The following is a 15,030-nucleotide window of genomic DNA, read 5'->3' on the forward strand; positions in this document are numbered from 1 at the left end:
ACTATCTATATCTTGGTTTTACCTAGTGTCACCAGTGGGGCACCTGAAGAAGTTCTTCAAACATCTCATATTCATAACTCAGTAGAGTTACAACATATGAACAGTTAGGTTAATTATACTTTGCACATGACTGAAATACACAAATAACAGAGTTAGACCTCAACAATATTTTCAGTAGCAAGGCAGTTCTGACAGCCTTCTCACAGTGATTATATACTGTGGGGGCATCAGTATCCCTGAATTTGACCTCTGGGATTTATGAGCCATCCTTCTGCTTTAAATGTAAGTCAGGCGGGAAGACATGTAGGCATATGTAAAATTGTTCCATATTTTAGTTAAGCTCTATGAAAAACAAAGGGCCAAGGAATAAAAATCATGTTTATGTTTCTTGACAACAAAAAGCTATTAACGTTTTTCCCTTTCACTTTGGAGAGCTAGGAGTTTCTCAAGAAAAAGTTTGCTGGCTTCCTAATGTAACATGCAAAACTCTACTATATGGTGTAACATCACTGAACAGGAGCAAGTAACCCTTTAGTTCAGCAGTACTGTCTGATCCTCTGCAGAATCTGGTCTCTGATAATCTTGAGGGACATTTGCCCTCCAGGTAGAAACATACTGGTATATAATATTTTGCAACTGCCATGCTGGAAAAAAAAAAACTATTTCCCAACCTGCAGCATTTCCTCAACTTCTGTGTGTGTGACTCCTATCAGTGGAATTTTGTTCAATTGATCAAGGCCACCTCGAAGGCAGAAGATAAGGGGAGAGGCCACACACACAGGAGGCACTTGCAAACAGATTCGTTGCAGAAGCAGTCTCTCACTGCAAGGTCCTGCTTCTAATCTGACCTATGTATTTATTCCTGATGGAACATCTTTATTCCTACACAATCAATCTTTGAAATTCTGGCCCCTGTGTGATATTCTCCCGTCTTGAAGCGGCTCACTGTGTACAGAGTGTTCATGTTTCACAGTGTCATCAAAAGGAATAAAGAATAAACCTACATTAAAATATTCATTTAAAAATAAGAATAAAGGCTGTTTAGAACAACTGTACCATTAACAGAGCAAAGACCAGTTCTTCTGAAATAACCCTCTACCTTTTCAGTGGGGAACTAAAACAGAGGGAGTAGTTAAATGATTCCCTTAATGTCACAGAGTCATTGAGTACAGAAGCCAGGACAGAAGTGCTCAGAACCTGGAAATCTCTTCCTCTCCTGTTGCAGCAGAGTGCGACCACTTTTGAGGACTTTTCAATCACATTCTCTAAGTCATGAGGTACAGGAATGGCAAGACTGCTGTCAGCTCTTCTGTTGTGGTAATCAGGAGTTTCTAGCCAGGTGCCAAACACTGTCCTACAAAGCATTTTATGGGTTGTTATTCTGCCAATCGTCCTCTTCTGTGTTGTTTTTGGTTTGTTCCAAGGCTTCATTTCCTTGTCTTTGATTAGATTCTCTTTTTACTCTTAATGGAAAAAAGTATGGAGAGAGGGATGGTGGGAGAGAGTATCATTCATTAAAGGAGAAAGGAATTTAAACTTTTGAAATGATAGCATATAATCCAAAATTTTTCATTCTTTTAAAATGTAATTAAAAGATAATTAAAACATTTCTATGTCCATTTTCTCACTACTACCCATCTCTTGGCTGACCCAGCCCCTCCCAAATCCACACCCTTCTTGTCTTTAATCATTGTTGTTACAAAAGTAAATGAATAAATATATGAATGTAAGCTCTACATGAATAAACAAATGAATAACTATATGAATGTAACACTAAAGTTCATTCACTGTTGCCTCAATTTATAACGAAGTCTGAGCTAAGAAAGCTTTTAAAAGTCATCATGTTGGGCTCAGTAGTTAGAGCCATTGATGAATAAGCCTGACTTTAATTTCAAGGGCCCATAAATGGTAAAAAGGGGAGAACTGGCTCCTGCAGCTTGTCCAGTGGCTACCTCTCATTCATCTTACGCCTGAAAATGTTAAGACTTTATAAATAGTGACCATGTTTACATTCCAGTTTACAAATGTACTACACAGGGGTAATTTAACAATTAAAAAACAGGGACAAAAAAACGGCTCCTGCTATTTCAAAATCTCCATCCTGGAATTGCATCCTTTTTTATTGCCATAAAAATAAAAACTTAAAAATATATTGCCATGATGGCCCAGTGAAACCTGGAAAATCATATTTTACAGACAGAGGTGAGAAAAGTCTCCTGGGAAAAAGTGGAACTCCCTGTATATTCATAAGCTGAAAATCTCACTTGGCAATTTACTATACTTCTGAAAACTCTCCTACTTCCTAGTGACAGGGAAATAGTATAACCAAACAAATATAGATATGAAAGAATCCATCTTATAGCCAAATTTTCTGCTAAGCTTTGCTCTAATCATTTATGTAATGACTGTAAAAAAAATTCCAGGAACTCTAAATCACAGGTTTGTTCTTTCTTTCTTTCTTTCTTTCTTTCTTTCTTTCTTTCTTTCTTTCTTTCTTTCTTTCTTTCTTTCTTTCTTTCTTTCCTTAGGGCAGGTAGATTCCAAACAATAGGTCCAGACTAATGATATTTACATCAGAAAAAACTTACAAGGTTCTTGCCATATGAATGGGTATTGGACAAAATAGAAAGATTTTACATTTGAGTTGGTACCTGGCTCATAGCTACCTTCCCCCATTCCAGAGGCCAGGCTTTCTGTCTTGCAACTGAATGTGGATATCCCAGGGCATCCACTGACATGTTAAGCCTGTTCTGCTTTTAACTCTTGAGCTTGATTGTTATGAAGACAGGCTATGTCTACCCAGGCCCACCTGGATGGCATGGGAAGTTTGTGAGGAACTGCTTTTGTGTTGCAGACTCCACCTAGGGAGTTTTTGACCAAAACAACATTTTTACCTTATCCATGTGAGATTCAGAAGACAGTAGGTATTTTTAACTCAGAGAGATAATTGGAGTAGTACTGAGTTAGCACACCAAGCTAGGCCTAAGGGTTGCAGCTGGTAAGTTCACCAGGCTGGGCCTTAGGGCTGCAGCTGGTGAGTTCATCAGGCTGGGGGCTAGAGGCTGCTACCAGAGCTGATCATCAGGGGCCTCAGAGGCCTATGGTGGCACTGGGCATGGCACAGAGAAGAATACAATTGGCGGACTAGGCATAAGTGCTCTTTGAAGACAGCTCGAGCCAGGAGCTTCCCAAACTTTATAATGCTGCCACCTTTGTCTGGAAGATCAGACATGGGAACCATCCTTCTTCAGCTCCCAGGATAGCATGACGGTGGAGCCAAGGTGAGGAAACCCTTTAACCGCATGTGCCCTGGACTTTGGGTAAACATCCTATATTGCCCTAGAAACCCTAGCCTTTTACAGAGGAATGTGATGCTTAATTTGAGATGTTAACTTGACTGTGTTGGGGTTTTGTCTAAGCTCCACCCCACACCTATCTGGCAATAGCAAGGTATGCCCCGCCCCAGAGATCTGGCCCACTATAAGAGGGGCTACTTGCTCCTCCTTTCTCTCTTTGCTCTCTGCTCTCCCACACTCTCTCACCTCTCTGCCCCTGGGGCTCTTCCCCCCTCCACGTGGTTATGGCCGGCCTCCACTCTCTCTCTCTTCTCTCTCTCTCTCCCTCTCTCTCTCTCTCTGTCTCTCTCTCTCTCTCTCTCTCTTTCTCTCTCACTCACTCTACCTCTACCTCTCTCTCTCTACCACTAACTTCCATCACCTATTCTGAATAAACGCTATTCTATACCATGTATGTGTGTGTGTGGTCCCTCCGGGGCAGAGATGCCCATGCAAGGGCCCGCCTGGACACCGTCCCCCATGCTGCCTAGCCACATTCACCTAACCCCCTATACTACCCCCTTTTAAGTCCCTTCATCTTGCTGCCGAAAGTCCTTCACTTGGTGCCAAAACCTAGGAATGAGAAACTCCATGGGATATTAAGACTCTGGGTAAGTCTTACACCCCCACTTGTCAGAGCAATATTCTCTGCACTTCTCACATTTCCCCGCAGGACCACTGCTGTTCTGTTCCCTCCCTCTTTCCCGGTGGAACTCAGCAGCAAGCAAAGGAAATGCCCTGCCAGGCGAGTGCCACCAGGCTCACCTATCTAAGTCACTCCTGCATCTTATTGCTATGATAGCAGCATTTATTCTACTGGTTCCCCTTGGTTTCCAGTGTGCTGGCTTGGTGGCCCCGGGGGCTCCTGGTGTGCTGGCCAAGCCCGTCCTTGGCTGCGGGTGCTGCAGCCCATGCCAGACCCCCTCCTGCTCCAGAACTGCTGACGAAGCTGCTGCGGCTGCTGCCACTTCCCCGGCAGCTCTGCCCCTCCTGCGCCATTGCTGAGATATGAAACAAGCTACTTCCCAGCCACTGCAGGCTACCTAACTTCCTACTTCCGCTGCGGACAGGAAGTTCTGCCCTGCACATGTGCGATCACTAACTTTCATCAGAACTGCTGCAGAGTTGGGACAGTGACTGCTACCCATGGTGAGGTCTCTGAAGGCTTTCAGAATCGGCTGTGCTCCATCCCTGCCGAGCGATGCTGCCTCCTCGCCACAACAAACCTGCACTCTTTTCCCGTTGCTGCACCCCACCCCCCACCACCATACTGTCCCACTCTGCTGGTTACAGTGCAGATTTCAGGGCCTTTACCTGCAAAAGGCTAGCCACAGACCATGCCCAGCTCCACACTGGCTGCTGGGATGCCCCATCAATTCTACTACCGGATTCTCTCACAGCTCTATGGCTTCTCCCTACCACCCTGTCTTCTCTCATCTTCACTGCGAGGTCCCACCACTCCCAATGTCCTCTACTGTTAATAGAGCAGGCCATGACTGGTCTTGCAGCCACGCACAGGCAGGAGAAGCAAGGTTGGGGGACCGGGTCCCACAGCCAAGCGGTTCACACTGGCTTCCACTGATGTGTGCTACATGTCAGGTTCTTCCCTCTAGCAGATTAAAAATTTAAATAAACATTAAGTATAAAAGTAAATCCCTTAGATTTCAAATGAAGTTCTCCCTGGGAACATCTCCTTGCCTACTTGCTGGCTGGGTCAATCTTTCCTTTATTTTTATTCAATGAAAGGGAAGAATGGATACAGAAAATGTGGTATAGTTACTAAATGGAATACTACTCAGTAATTAAAAATGATGAATTTATGAAATTCTTAGGCAAATGTTTGGAACTAGAAAATATCATCCTAAGTGATGTAACCTAATCACAAAAGAACACACATGGAAAGCAGTCACTGATAAGTGGGTATTAGCCCAGAAGCTCTAAATACCCAAGACATAATCCAAATATCAAATGATTCCCAAGAAGAAGGAAGGAGAGGGCCTTGGTCCTGGAAAGGAGTGTTCCTGCATTGTAGGGGACTACCAGGACAGAGAAGTAGGAAGGGTTGATTGGAGAATGGGCTGAGGGAAGAGGGCTTATGGAACTTATGGGGAGGGGTGAACTGGGAAAGAGAAATCATTTGCAATGGAAACAAAGAATGTGTGTTTATATATAAAATACAGGTCTACAAACAAAGAATGTGTGTGTAAATATAAAATACAGGTCTTGTACAATGTGAAGTGTTAATTTCCTGGTTAGTTTAAGTAACTGTATCATAGGAAAAAGAGACCTATGAACAACAATCTTTATCTGGAAATGAATATACACACCCACAGTAATAAACCTAGTCATGTCAGTAATTAGAGTTAGTTCACTGGTACTAGTTTATCCAGTCAATAAAAGATTAACATCCTGATTAATGAGTGATTTTGTTTTATAGCTACTGACACTGATTTTCAGGTATTTCTACTTTACAAGGGATGCTGAATCCATTTACTTTTTATTTAAAACTTCTGGATTGTCTCTGGTTCCACATCCTAGTTATGATGTTCTTTCATTATTAGCACTTTGGTAATGCTCTTACAGAGAGCAATGTATCTTTTTCTCATTTTTGTGGTATTGATACAGTACAGGGTGTAGTGATATGAAATGCCTTGTAAGCTACAGCATAAAAAAGAAATTTGTAAATATTTTAGGACATACTAAGAAAAGTTGGAGTGATATTATATGAATAATATCAAATGTAAAGTATTGTGGCTTACATTCACTAACTGGGACTATATTCAGAAGTCATGATTTTAATATTACTCTACTTTATAAAAGCCTTTCTGGAAGATTTTATTCAAATTCTATTCAAAACCCAACTTAGAGATCATTATTAAATAATTAGTGATGTCTCTAGAAAAAAAAAAACTTTAACTAGAGATATAAAATTCCATACTAGAATTATTTAAACCATTTAAAATTGAAAATAAATAAGATCATATATGTTCAGCATTGTGGATGTTAATAGAATTCTATCCAAACTATGAGGTAGAAATTATTCTTTAAAACATTAAAAATGCAATAAAACCATCTACAAATGAACCAAAGTATAATTGAAAATCAATGTTTTTTTTCTTTGGTGTTTTCAGAAATATACAATAGGATATATTTAAGCATTTGGATATTTTGAATGTTTGTAAAGGAACGGAAGTTGTGAGATACGATGGTCTAGGCAGATAAAACAGCCTGGGAAAATTAAAACTTATTATATCACACAGTTTTTGCTTGGAAAAAATACTTACTATTGTCATATGTATTCACCTCTCATTGATCTATAAAACATTATAAGGAACTGTACCATAGTTATCAAAGTTCTTTAGGACATGCAAATTTTATAAAAATGTATCAGAAAATATTATCATTTATAAAATCTTTCCATTGGTAACACTGATACAAATGTTTAATTATATTGTACTTACAATACATTTTCTTTGCATGAAAAAAATAAAATTAAATAAAGGGCTAAAAAAATTCATTCAACACCTACTCTAAATGGAAGGCTTATTCTAAATAGGTATAGGTGTCTCTCTTTTCTTGGAATCCATCCCAGGGGCAGATTAGACAGGCAATACCATAAAACGTCACACACAGGATCAGGAAGTGTTGCTGAGTGGTTGGTGCAGATCCAAGTTTATTGTGGCTAAGCATCTACAGCAGTTCTAATTGACTTCTGGTGTGATTGGCTTCTAAGAACACCAAAGTGCAGAACATCCTAATAAGAGCAGTAACTTATGTGAGAAAGTTTTCTTATGGTGTTAATGATAGCACAAAATGTCAGATTAGACAGAAAATACTTACCTCTACTATCTGCAACTTGATTGAATTTGTTATCACCTAGGAGACTAGATTGGTGAGGCATAGTTCTGGGTGTGTCTACATATTAACTGAGGGTGGACAAAATTCTTTGGGACAATTCTATCAACCAACAGAAAGCGAAGGGCCAGACAGTGGTGGTATACACCTTTAATCCCAGCACTTGGGAGGTAGAAGCTTGCGGATTTCTGAGTTCAAGGCCAGCCTGGTCTACAGAGTTTGTTCCAGGACAGCCAGGTCTATACAGAGAAACCCTGTCTCGAAAAAAAAAACCAAACCACACCAAACAAAGCCAAACCAAACCAAACCAAACCAAGCCAAAGCAAAGCAAAGCAAAGCAAAACAAAGCAAAGCAAAGCAAAGCAAAGCAAAGCAAACCAAACCAAACCAAACCAAACCAAACCAAACCAAACCAAACAAAACAAAACAAAAAAACCAAACAAAATAGAAAGCCAAATGCCTAGCACTTGGTAGGCAGAGGCAAGCAGATATCTGAGTTCAAGGATATCCGAGTCTGCAGATCATGTTCCAGAACAGCTAGGGCTATACAGAGAAACCCTATCTCAGAAAAACGAAAACAAAACAAATCTGGCGTGGGGATGGTTGGTGTGGTATGTCAGGGGGAACACACAGGAGTAAGCCTTAAGGACTTACATCACACACTATGAGAATTTATTTGCACATTTCGAGCAAAATGGTCAAATCTTTAAAAAGTTAACTGGTTTCTTTTATCATTTTTATTAATATTTCTATCATTATTATTAAAATCTCTTCAGAAGAGTGTCCTTTTTTTTATCTACATTACCAATAAAATGTCACTTATTCTTCGTGTGTTTCAGACCCAACTCCCTGGGAACATCTCCTTGCCTACTTGCTGGCTGGGTCAATCTTTCCTTTATTTGTATTCAATGAAAGGAAAGAATGGATACAGAAAATGTGGTATATTTACTCAATGGAATACTACTGAGCAATTGAAAATGATTTCATGAAATTCTTGGGCAAATGTTTGGAACCAGAAAATATCATCCTAAGTGATGTAACCTAATTACAAAAGAACACACATGGAATGCAATCACTGATAAGTGGTTATTAGCACAGAAGCTCTGAATACCCAAGACATAATTCACATATCAAATGATTCCCAAGAAGAAGGGAAGAGAGGGCCTTGGTCCTGGAAAGACTTGTTCCTGCATTGTAGGGGAGTGCCAGGACAGAGAATTAGGAAGGGTTGATTGGAGAATGGACTGAGGGAAGAGGGTTTATGGAACTTATGGGGAGGGGTGAACTGGGAAAGAGAAATCATTTGCAATGGAAACAAAGAATTTGTGTTTATATATAAAATACAGGTCTTATAAAATGTGAAGTGTTAATTTCCTGGTTAGTTTTAGTAATTGTATCATTAAAAAAAAAAAGAGACCTATGAACAACAATCTGTATCTGGAAATGAATGTACACACCCACAGTAATAAACCTACTCATGTCAGTACTTAGAGTTAGTTCTCTGGTACTATTTTATCCAGTCAATAAAAGATGAACATCCTGATTAATGAGTGATTTTGTTTTATAGCTACTGACACTGGTGTTCAGGTATTTCTACTTTACAAGGGATGCTGAATCCATTTACTTTTTATTTAAAACTTCTGGTTGTCTCTGGTTCCACATCCTAGTTATGATGTTCTTTCATTATTAGCACATTGGTAATACTCTTACAGAGAGCAATGTATCTTTTTCTCATTTCTGTGGTTTCGATACAGTGCAGGGTGTGGTGATATGAAATACCTTGTAAGCTACTGCATAAATTAGAAACTTGTAAATATTTTAAGACATACTAAGAAAAGATGGAGTGATATTATATGAAGAACTTCAAATGTAAAGTATTGTGGCTTGCATTCACTAACTGGGACTGTATTCAGAAGTCATGATTTAAACATGACTCTATTTAATAAAAGCTTTTCTGGAAGATTTTATTCAAATTCTATTCAAAACCCAACTTAGAGATCATTATTAAATAATTAGTGATGTCTCTAGAGAAGAAATTTTAGTAGAGTTTTAAAAATCCATAATAGAATTATTTAACCATTTAAAACAGAAAATAAATAAGATCATATGTTCAGCAATATCTATGCTAATAGAATTATTTCCAAACTATGAGGTACAAAGTATTCTTTAAAAAATTAAAAGTGCAATAAAACCAACTATGAAAGAACCAAAGGATAATTGAAACTCGACGTTCTTTTCTCTGGTGTTTACAGAAATATACAATAGAATATATTTAAGCATTTGGATATTTTGATGGTTTGTAAAGGAACGGAAATTTTGAGATAGGATAGTCTAGGCAGATAAAGCAGCCTGGGACAAATTAAACTTAATATATCACTCAGTTTTGCTTGGAAAAAATACTCACTATTGTCATATGTATTCATCTCTCATTGATCTATAACACATTATAAGGAACAGTAGTACCATGGTTATCAAAGTTCTTTAGGACATGCAAATGTTATAAAACAATGTATCAGAAAATATTATCATTTATAAAATCTTTCCATTGGTAACACTTATATAAATGTTTAATTATACTGTACTTACAATAAATTTTCTTTGCAGGAAAAAATTAAATAAAATAAAATTGAGGGCTAAAAAAATTATTCAACTGCTATTCAAAATGGAACTCTTATTCTAAATAGGTGCAAGTGTCTCTCTTTTCTTGGAGTCCATCCCAGGGGCAGCTTATAAATGCAATTGCATAAAATGTCACACACAGAATCAGGAAATATAGCTGAGTGGTCGGTGCAGATCCAAGCTTATTGTGGCTAATTATACACAGCAGTTCTAATTGACTTCCGTTGTGATTGGCTTCTAAGAAAACCAAAGTGCAGAACATCCTAATAAGAGCAGCAAATATATGTGAGAAAGTTCTTATAGCTCTAATGATAGCACAAAATGGCAGACTAGACAGAAAATAGTTACTTCAGCATTAGCATTCTATCTGCAACTTGATTGAATTTGTTATCACCTAGGAGACTAGATCAGTGAGGCATACTTCTGGGTGTGTCTACAGATTAACCATTTGTTCAAACAAAACCCTACAGGAGTGTTCCTGTGATTAAGAATGGTTAGGCCAACAAGTTGACCCACCTTACTGGGTGCAATGCACGAGAATCCCTCCAGGTGCAAAGGCTGGGTCACAAAGCAAATGGACACCCATCCACAGTAGAATGTGAACAATGTCACGTGGGGTGCAAGGGCTGTCCTATGCTCGAGAAATTGGGGAAAGGGGGTTAGCGCTTATCAATCACTGCCAGCCACGCCTGGGGAGAAACTCCTGCCTCAAGGACCTGTGCTCTAGAGCCATCTGGCAGAGATAAAACGCCCCGAGAGCACAGGCCCCCAGCAGGGCAAGAGTCAACACTCCTACTCCTGCCCACTCCTTTAGGTGAGACATTGCTTGAAGAATCCAAGAACAAAATCCTTCAGCAAGCAAGGTATCCACACGTGGAGAATTAACCATGGTAATGGAGACACGTAATTCTTTCATGAGGCTGTCAAATGATCTGGACCAATTACCTGTAAGATAGCTAGACAATTCTTTAGAAAGATTTGCAGCTTGAGAATAATTATTATAATATACAGAGGTCACACACAATCCAGAAAACTTCCACTCACATACCAATTGGGGTATCTGCCAGAGTGTATCTATTTGTTCTTGCACTAAGTCAATTCGCTGATTGACTACCATGAGGCCTCCCTTAATCTGCCCATTAATGGAGGCTTGTACATCGAGTGCTTGTGCAACATTGGCAGATAGATTATTTAACGCAGCAGCATTTTGAATGCCCTGGGAAAGAGCCACACCAGCCGCAGCAGCTAATTTTTCAGAGGAGAAAGGCCACTGAGGAACCCACACTGGCTCCTCTGTATTCCAGGTGATAGGAATATTGTCAGCGGCCCCTAAGAAAAACCCAATCCTTTTTTATCTCTTTTAGGGGTTGCCGTTACTGGATGTATATCCTCCTGAGAATCTTTACCCAATCCTTGCCCAGGCTGCCATCCCATGCACCACATCATCCGCTGTGAGGGCATTGAATATCCACTATTGGTCAATTGATATCCCATGAGTGTAGGCAGGTCTCTGCCCCATAAGCTGATAGGTAACTCCAGCACATAAGGTTGGAATTGACCACTATGTCCTTCTTCATTCTTCCAAGAAAGGAGGGCTGCGCTCATATTAGGAGCTTTTGCATACCCCAAGCCCTGCAGGGACTGAGCAGGTGCCTGTACCAGCCAGGCGGTAGGCCAATCCTTAGTGGCAATGATGCTATGATCACCCCCAGTATCTAATAAACCCTGGATTTTCTTGCCATTAACTCTTAATTGTAACATCGTCTAGATGTAAACTAAAGAATATAGCATCATTACCTGTTGAGCCAAATCCGCGGACACCTCGTCGAGTTGTACACGCAGCAAATGAACTATGGCAACTGGGCAAAGTAAAAGTTGGTCGAAGCAATCTCCTGGAGAGATGGCCTTAACCCCCCTAGGAGAGGAGGCCATGATTTTAACAACCCCTTCATAATCAGAATCAATAACTCCTGGATGAATGATTAGACCCTTTAAGGCAGAAGAGGATCTCCCCAATAGCAACCCCACTGTTCCTGCTGGTAATGGTCCTTTAAAGTCCATAGTGATCAGCTGCACCCCCATCTGTGGTATCAATAAGACTCGGGTGGTGGATAGGAAGTCCGACCCTGCGGATCCTGGGGTTGCCCTTCTCGGTATCTCGGAAAGGCCAGTGTAGTTCCAGGGGCTGGCGCTGTCATGACCCCATATATTTGTGGGCCCTGGGATTGAGGGCCCCTCTGCACGTTTTTTGGCCCGGTGCCACCATAGCCCTGAGTTAAAGGCTGGCCATGGATGTCCTTGAGCGACATGCACTCATTGGCCCAGTGATTTCCTTTACAACACCTGGGGCAAATCCTCCTTTATTAGGACATTGCTTCTTCAGGTGTCCTTGCTTACCAAAAGAAAATCAAGCTCCAGGAGATCATTGGTTAGTTTTAGAATATTGAACTACTCCTGGCACAACAGCTGCTGCCAATCCAGCATTAGATAAAGGTCCTCCTATCTCGTGACATGCTTTCATCCAGGCCTGAAGTCCCTTCACTTTCCATGGGGTAATGGCATTGCGGCATTCATGAGTGCACTGCTCAAAAATTAATTGTTGCACCAGTGGCAGGGCCACATCGGTATCTCCAAAAATCTGACCTGCTGCCTCCATCATTCTGGCCACAAAAATCTGACAATGGCTGGGTAGCCGCTTGAAGAATTTTGGCTGTTCCCAGAAACCTCTCCTTTATATGGGAGAGACTTCCAGGCCTTCTTGGCTATCTGTCTCACCTGATCATACACCTGGATGGGAAAGTTAATCTGATTGTTCAGCCACTGTCCCTGGCCCAAGAACATGTCATAAGTCCAAGCAGCCTGGCCATTAGCAACATTCTCCCTGGCTTGTTGTTGTGCCAGTTCAGCGTATATGGACTTCCAGTCTAGATATTGCCCCATAGTCAACCACGCCTTAACTGTGGATTGCCAATCAGAGGGCATCATAACATTCCCAGATATGCACTCAACCAGCACAAGGGTGAAAGTGGCATTAATGCCATATGTTGAACTGACTCTGCCAAATTGTTTAGGAGCTTGAAGTCGGTCAGTTCATGAGATCTCACTTGATTAGCATCTTCATAGACTGGGAAAGCCATAGCGGCTTCTCTCCATGTATTAGGGCAAAAGGTATGAGATGCTTTGGTGCCCTTTGCTGATCCTAGGGATGATGGACCAGCAGACACTTCCGCATAGGGCGGAAGGGCTGTCGGCAACACCCTGTGTCTCACTTCCATGTTCTCCCCCTTTAACTTCTTGTCTTGCTTTTCCTTCTTCTCTTTCTTTTTTCTCCTTCGTTCTACCTTTACTAGGAGCTCCCGTATAGCTTCTTCTAGATCCTCCATATCTAGCTCACTCTCAGAGCAGCCATCTGTGCCTGAATCCTGCTCCCCCTCTATTCCTTTCAAGCTAGTATACAAGCTCGGTGGTTTGCTAGGAGGCTCTTGAGATTTAACAGAGCGTGGATCAGAGTGGGCCTCTTTAACCTGCTCTAAGGCCTCAGCTGTAGCCTGTATGGCAGGCAGGCAACTCTCACAAGTCAGACAGCTGCGGATAACTTTCCACAAACCCCGCATTCCCGTTAAAAAGTTATGAATAGTTTTGCCTTTGAACTTATGCCAACGGAGGTAAAAACAGCTGATTAAAGTTATCAGAACCACTGCTACAAACACCAGAATGACAATTAACGGAGGGATTCCTCCTGGCATGAACATAGTCTGCCGGCCACTTTTACTTTCACTTTATGATGCCTCCTTCCAAGGACCTAAAAGGGGTGAGGCCTCCTTCTGAGGACTTTCTAATGTGGAAACCAACTTACTGACCACTTACTAAGCACTAGCTCTGACTCTCAACAGGTTCTGGAACTCCCGGGGACTTGAAGAAAAATGGGTGCCCATACTTGCCATCAAATATTCCATGCCGGTTCCCTGACCAGCAGGAAGAAAGACTAGCACAACAGTTCCTTCCAGAGAGAGTTTACTCAGAATGAATGTTTAGTTACAGCTTTCTGGGTGTGCTCCCGAATTTCCCTAGAGCAATACTGATATCCCTTTGCTAGGACGGCCCATGATCCGAGATGATGCTTTGCTCTACCATTTGCCAAGCAACATGGCGTGAGATCACACCACTGAGTGATCCAAGCCTTATACGGGCTTGTTTACTCTGGATGGCCAGGCTAGGGCAGCACCGTCTTTAAGGCACGGTCAGCTCTACACACCTAATGAGTGGGGGAGATACATTTCTCTGTGGGTTTAATGACATTGTGTCATTTAAGAAAGCTCAGCCCTAGCTTAGCAATTTGGAGATTTGAAAATTCTCCTTGTTTCTACCCCATGGAGATTGCATTTTGCTCTTGCTCCTGTGGAAGCATACAGGAAGACTCCTGATGGAAGAGGCCTTCATTTAGGTGACGTGATATAATGTTCAGCTATAGCTGAATTTAATAAATACACACTAGAAACTTATCCAAATGGAAAAATGCCCCGATTCTTCTTCCTTATGGAGAACAGATCTTTCCAAGATCAGGAAGAATTGGGGTGAAGAGGAGGGGGAGAGCATCTGCACTGAGGAGCCACGGGGGGAAATTTTCCAACCAAGCAATGGCACTACAAGTCTGAAATACAAGAAGCAGACTGGATTCCATGGCTGCCAAGGATGAGCTAGGGCCTCTGGTTGCTGGGCTGAACACATGGGAAGGGGGAAGGGGTAACAGTTCTAGCACCCATGGTCTATCCCATGAGAGCACTACAAACTGGGGACTCTGGGTAAAAAGATTTAAGTTTGGGTGTTCAGGAGACATGGGAAGAAAGCATATCACTGCACTAAAACATGTCAGAGTGAATTGTATACTTCGCTCACCTCCTCCTATCTCAAGATATTGCTGAGCCTCTGAAATCACAACAGCTAGAGTCCTGTATTTTGGGACTTGAAAAGGAAAGGAGCCCCAGATACAGTAAAGATGCCTGCTGGGGAATATCAATTTGAGAGATTAAAATTGCTTCTAGTGGTTATTCATTATGATTCATAAGCCAGTGGTAACATCGTGTTGAGCCTGAATTTGAGTGGCTCTTTTGATTTTTAAATTAATCATTTTACTTACATCCCAACTGCTGTCCCTTTCCCAGCTACCCCTCCCACAGTTTTAAACTTATATTAGTCCCCAAATAACTGCACTGAGAGACCA

Source organism: Apodemus sylvaticus, chromosome 13 (assembly GCF_947179515.1).
Source record: "Apodemus sylvaticus chromosome 13, mApoSyl1.1, whole genome shotgun sequence".
Classification (NCBI taxonomy): domain Eukaryota; kingdom Metazoa; phylum Chordata; class Mammalia; order Rodentia; family Muridae; genus Apodemus; species Apodemus sylvaticus.